The sequence below is a fragment of the Arachis hypogaea genome, chromosome 2 (assembly GCF_003086295.3).
Source record: "Arachis hypogaea cultivar Tifrunner chromosome 2, arahy.Tifrunner.gnm2.J5K5, whole genome shotgun sequence".
NCBI classification, from domain to species: domain Eukaryota; kingdom Viridiplantae; phylum Streptophyta; class Magnoliopsida; order Fabales; family Fabaceae; genus Arachis; species Arachis hypogaea.
Genome location: NC_092037.1, coordinates 24933470 through 24940486, shown reverse-complemented (window position 1 = coordinate 24940486; position 7017 = coordinate 24933470).

The window sequence follows — 7017 nt, the reverse complement described above, 5'->3', positions numbered from 1 at the left end:
ATATTAATTTTTCTGTAATTTTTTTATTTTATTTCCAGATTCAAAGAAGAGATTTTTAGCTCTATTAAGTTTTTGCATCTTTTACTTAATTATTTATTTTATGTTCTTCTCTATTTATAGTCTCGTTCATTTTCTTATTTTCTTTTTGTATTGTACTTGTTCTCTGATTTTCGACACTACAATACGTTTTTGCTGCCGTTGTTACACTCGAATTAACCACATTGGCAGCTTTTATCATCCAAATTAAGGCTAGGGCTCCTTGTCGAAGTGAGCGATTGACAAAGCATAATCAGATAATTGGTATTTTGTACTAACTTCCTACTCTTTGCTTCAAGATTTTAGCATAGACTATAGGCTATAGCATTAGTATTGTAAAATAACCTAAACATTCTTAAGACTAAATGATCATAAATTGTTTTATTAAAATTTCACTATATATTCTTCTTTGACTCTGAGAATAACTATTTTTATCTTGAGCTGGCATAAAAAGGATTAGTTTAACTAAACAAATTAAATATCATTATACCAACTCAGAATAAAAAACTAATGTGTAATAATTCTATTTTAGTTCTTTGTTTTGAAACTTGAATTTTGATAGAAAATAAAAAACCATTGTTATCCTTGAAAAAAATTAATTGCTTCTTTGAATTCAATTGTTATATAATGTATTGTGTGATCATTTGTTATTATTTATTGGAATGATTTAAAAAAATCTTTCCCTTCAAAATATTGTTCAATATCTTTTCATCTTCTTTGCATTGAAAAGGAACTTGGAAGTGTGCTATATGATGATGAAGCCTTTAGATCACCTTAGAGTGAATAAGTGCTAATTTCAAATATGTATCTTGAAATATTATTTCTGCAAGAGTCATTATCATCATCGATTAAGTTAAGAAAACAAACATGACCAAAGTAAATCCAGAGTTTTAAGAGCTGCAATTGATGGGTTTAGCCTTCAAATGTGTGTTAGTTTTGAACTGAAATAATTACTTAACGAATAAAAAATTTGAGTTTGGTGAATCTGCTATTGTGATGTGAAGAAATAGCTTAATGTAATTTCATGCAAGGATTATAGGTACAATTTTTAAATAAATCTACGTAATGAATTAATTCGAATATGTGTTCTTTTGGATGAACTTAAACCACTTTAGTGAATTGAGTAGCTTAAATTCAAAGCCACCATTGTTCCATTTTTAGCAAAGCCATATTGTTCACCCTTTTTGGGGTATTGACAATTGTTCATCAAGTTAAAATGCTACAAATTGTTTTTCTATTTTGTGTGTTGGAGAAAAGGGAGGACTCATTCTAAAATTTTAAATGTCATACAAGTTAGTTCCTTCATAGTATTTTAAAATGATTTTACTATAAATTGATCCTTAATATAATTATTTATAAATGGGTAAAAATTATTCATCATAAAAATACAAATATAAGATCAAAATATCCAAAATAGGGATTAACTTAGGAGGGGATATATCGAGATTGTTAGAGTATAAATTAGAATCAATTTAGATCAATTAGTATCATTTATATTAATATAACATATCTGTATATTAATGGTAGGATTGTATGCTTTTATTGCTTTGATTCTCCTAACACTTATAAATACCCTTGTACATTATACCTTTGTGATACACTCAATAATGCACCGTCCTTTCTCTAGTTTAATCTCTTGTTTCTAACATGGTATCAAGAGCATAGGTTCCTTTTCTTTCTATGAAAATTCGTTCATAGCCCCTTTGTTTTCTCTTTCGACAGTGCTATTTGCCCTCCATTTTCGATCTTTTCCCGATGCTTTGATTCGTCACCGCCGCCACCAGCGTGTTCATCTCGTTGTCAAAATTCCAACGCCTCCAGACTCGCCGCCTGAAGACCGGTGTGCGCTTCAGGTTCTCCTCTCTCCAGATGCCATCCAGCACTGTTGGATCCATGGTGCACGAAGTTGTGATCTCAATGGCGCCAATAACTTGGTACGCATAATTGTAATATCACTCTTTTTCACAACTTCGCACAACTAACCAGCAAGTGCACTAGGTCGTCCAAGTAATAAACCTTACGTGAGTAAGGGTCGATCCCACGAAGATTGTCGGCTTGAAGCAAGCTATGGTCACCTTATAAATCTCATTTAGGCAGATTCAAATGGTTATGGAATTTTGATAATTAAAAGATAAATAAACATAAAATAAAGATAGAGATACTTATGTAAATCATTGGTGGGAATTTCAGATAAGTGTATGGAGATGCCTCATTCCTTCTAAATCTCTGCTTTCCTATTGCCTTCATCCAATCCTTCATACTCCTTTACATGGAAAGCTGTATGTAGGGCGTCACTGTTGTCAATGGCTACTTTCCATCCTCTCAGTGAAAAAGGTCCTCTACGGTTTCCCACATGGCTAATCAGTTGTTGCTTCTCGATCGTGTAGGAATAGGATTTACTATCCTTTTGTGTCTGTCACCACGCCCTACAGTCATGAGTTTGAAGCTCGTCACAATCATCCCATCCCAGATCCTACTTGGAATACCACAGACAAGGTTTAGACTTTTCGGATCTCAAGAATACTGCCAATGGATTCTAGCTTTCGCAGGTAGAACAGAAGTGTTTGTCATGCACGCGTTCATAAGTGAGAATGGTGATGAGTGTCACGGATCATCACATTCATCAGGTTGAAGTGCGAATGAATATCTTGGAATAAGAATAAGCATGAATTGAATAGAAAACAGTAGTACTTTGCATTAATACTCGAGGAACAACAGAGCTGCACACTTTAATCTATGGTGTGTAGAAACTCCACCGTTGAAAATACATAAGAACAAGGTCTAGGCATGGCCGAGAGGCCAGCCTCCAAAACGTGATCAAGGGATCAAAAGGTAATCCAAAGATGTCTAATACAATGGTAAAAAGTTCTATTTATACTAAACTAGTTACTAGGGTTACAGAAATAGGTAAATGATACAGAAATCCACTTCTAGGCCCACTTGGTGTGTGCTTGGGCTGAGCATTGAAGCTTTCACGTGTAGAGGTCTTCCTTGGAGTTAAACACCAGTTTGTAACTTATTTCTGGCGTTAAATGCCAGTTTGCATCGTCTAAACTCGGGCAAAGTATGAACTATTATATATTGCTGGAAAGCCCTGGATGTCGACTTTCCAACGCAATTGAGAGCGCGCCATTTGGACTTCTGTAGCTCCAAAAAATCCATTTCGAGTGAAGGGAGGTCAGAATCCAACAGCATCAGCAGTCCTTTGTCAGCCTCTGAATCAGATTTTTGCTCAGGTCCCTCAATTTTAGCCAGAAAATACCTGAAATCACAAAAAAATACAGAAACTCATAGTAAAGTCCAGAAATGTGAATTTTTCTTAAAAACTAATAAAAATATACTAGAAAGTAACTAAATCATACTAAAAACTATGTAAAAACAATGCCAAAAAGTGTATAAATTATCCGCTCATCACAACACCAAACTTAAATTGTTGCTTGTCCCCAAGCAACTAAAAACAAAATAGGATAAAAAGAAGTGAATATACAATGAATCCCACAATATCAATGAAACTTAGTCCCAATTAGATGAGCGAGGCTAGTAGCTTTTTACTTCTGAACAGTTTTGGCATCTCACGTTTTCCTTTTAAGTTCAGAATGATTGACATCTATAGGAACTTAGAATTTTAGATAGTGTTATTGATTCTCCTAGTTAAGTATGTTGATTCTTGAACACATCTACTTTATGAGTATTGGCCGTGGCCCTAAGCACTTCGTTTTCCAGTATTACCACCGGATACATAAATGCCACAGACACATAAGTGGGTGAACCTTTTCAGATTGTGACTCAACTTTGCTAAAGTCCCCAGTTAGAGGTGTCCAGAGTTCTTAAGCACACTCTTTTTGCTTTGGATCACGACTTTAACCACTCAGTCTCAAGCTTTTCACTTGGACCTTCATGACACAAGCACATGGTTAGGGACAGCTTGATTTAGCCACTTAGGCCTGGATTTTATTTCCTTGGGCCCTCCTATCCATTAATACTCAAAGCCTTGGATCTTTTTTACCCTTGCCTTTTGGTTTTAAGGGCTATTGGCTTTTTCTGCTTGCTTTTTCTTTTTCTTTCTTTTTCTTTTAATTTTTGCCACTTTTTTTTCTTTTTCACTACTTTTTCTTGCTTCAAGAATCAATTTCATGATTTTTCAGATTATCAATAACATTTCTCTTTGTTCATCATTCTTTCAAGAGCCAACAATTTTAACATTCATAAATTTCACTATAAAAAATATGCACTGTTCAAGCATTCATTCAGAAAACAAAAAGTATTGCCACCATATTAAAATAATTAAACTAATTTCAAGATAAAATTTGAAATCCAAGTACTTCTTGTTCTTTTGTAATTAAGCACATTTTTCATTTAAGAGAGATGAAGAATTCATGGAATTATTCATAGCTTTAAGACATAGACACTAGACACTAATGATCATGTAATGAAGACACAAACATAGATGACACAATAAGCATAAAAAACGAAAACAGAAAAATAGATAGACAAGGAGATTAAGGAATGAGTCCACCTTAGTGAGGGTGGCATCTTCCTCTTGAAGAACCAATGGTGCGCCTAAGCTCCTCTATGTCTCTTCCTTGCCTTTGTTGCTCCTCCCTTATAGCTCTTTGATCTTCTCTAATCTCATGGAGAATGATGGAGTGCTCTTGGTGCTCCACCCTTAGTTGGTCCATGTTGTAACTCAAGCCTTTCAAGGAGGTGTTGAGTTGTTTCCAATAGTTATTTGGAGGAAATTGCATCCCTTGAGGCATCTCAGGGAATTCTTGATGAGGATCTTCCTTATGCTCATGTTGAGATCCATGAATGGGCTCTCTTGTTTGCTCCATCCTTTTCTTAGTGATGGGCTTGTCCTCTTCAATGAGGATGTCTCCTTCTATGTCAATCCCAGCCAAATTGCATAGATGACAAATGAGATGAGGAAAGGCTAACCTTGCCAAGGTGGATGACTTGTCAGCCACCTTGTAGAGTTCTAGAGGTATGATCTCATGAACTTCCACTTTCTCCCAAATCATGATGTATGGATCATGATGGCCCGATCCACAGTCACTTCAGATCGGTTGCTAGTAGGAATGATGGAGCGTTGGATGAACTCCAACCAACCTCTAGCCACAGGCTTAAGGTCCGGTCTTCTCAATTGAACCGGATTGCCTCTTGAGTCTCTTTTCCATTGAGCTCCTTCCACACATATGTCCATGAGGACTTGGTCCAACCTTTGATCAAAGTTGACCCTTCTAGTGTAGGGGCGTGCGTTTTCTTGCATAATTGGCAAGTGGAATGTCAACCTTACATTTTCCGGACTGAAATCTAAGTATTTCCCCTGAACCATTGTAAGCCAATTCTTTAGATTTGGGTTCATACTTTGATCATGGTTTCTAGTGATCCATGCATTAGCATAGAACTTATGAACCATTAAGATTCCGACTTGTTGAATGGGGTTGGTAAGAACTTCCCAACCTCTTCTTCGAATCTCATGTCGGATCTTCGGATACTCATTTTTCTTGAGCATGAAAGGGACCTCAGGAATCACTTTCTTCTTTGCCACAACTTCATAGAAGTGGTCTTGATGGATGGTGCACGAAATTGTGATCTCTTCTTTTTACAACTCAAATAATCCCCGGTGATAAATCCAAAAACTTGGTGTTCAATACCATGGCATAAACATAACTTTGCACAACTAACCAGCAAGTGTACTGGGTCGTCCAAGTAATAAACCTTACGCGAGTAAGGGTCGATCCCACAGAGATTGTTGGTATAAAGCAAGCTATGGTCACCATGTAAATCTTTGTCAGGCAAACTCAAATGGTTATGGATGATGAATAAAACATAAAGATAAAGATAGAGATACTTATGCAATTCATTGGTGGGAATTTCAGATAAGCGTATGGAGATGCTGTGTTCCTTCCGTCTCTCTGCTTTCCTATTGTCTTCATCCAATCCTTCTTACTCCTTTCCATGGCAAGCTGTATGTAGGGTTTCACTGTTGTCAGTGGCTACCTCCCATCCTCTCAGTGAAAATGTTCAACGCACCCTGTCACGGCACGGCTATTCAGCTGTCGGTTCTCGATCATGTCGGAATAGAATCCAGTGATTCTTTTGCGTCTGTCACTAACGCCCCACAATCGCGAGTTTGAAGCTCGTCACAGTCATTCAATCATTGAATCCTACTCAGAATACCACAGACAAGGTTTAGACCTTCCAGATTCTCTTGAATGCCGCCATCAATTCTAGCTTATACCACGAAGATTCCGGTTAAAGAATCCAAGAGATATCCACCCAATCTAAGGTAGAACGGAGGTGGTTGTCAGGCACACGTTCATAGGTGAGAATGATGATGAGTGTCACGGATCATCACATTCATCAAGTTGAAGAACAAGTGATATCTTGGAATAAGAACAAGCTGAATTGAATAGAAGAACAATAGTAATTGCATTAATACTCGAGGTACAGCAGAGCTCCACACCTTAATCTTTGGTGTGTAGAAACTCCACCGTTGAAAATACATAAGAACAAGGTCTAGGCATGGCCGTGAGGCCAGCCTCCCAATGATCTAAGATAGCATAAGAACAAAGATAGCTACCCCCGATGAAAATACAATAGTAAAAGGTCTTATTTATAAAGAACTAGTAGCCTAGGGTTTACAGGAATGAGTAAATGACAGAAAAATCCACTTCCGGGCCCACTTGGTGTGTGCTTGGGCTGAGCATTGAAGCATTTTTGTGTAGAGACTCTTTTTGGAGTTAAACGCCAGCTTTTATGCCAGTTTGGGCGTTTAACTCCCATCCTTGTGCCAGTTCCGGCGTTTAACGCTGGGAATTCTGATGGTGACTTTGAACGCCGGTTTGGGCCATCAAATCTTGGGAAAAGTATGGACTATCATATATTGCTGGAAAGCCCAGGATGTCTACTTTCCAACGCCGTTGAGAGCGCGCCAATTGGACTTCTGTAGCTCCAGAAAATCCACTTCGAGTGCAGGGA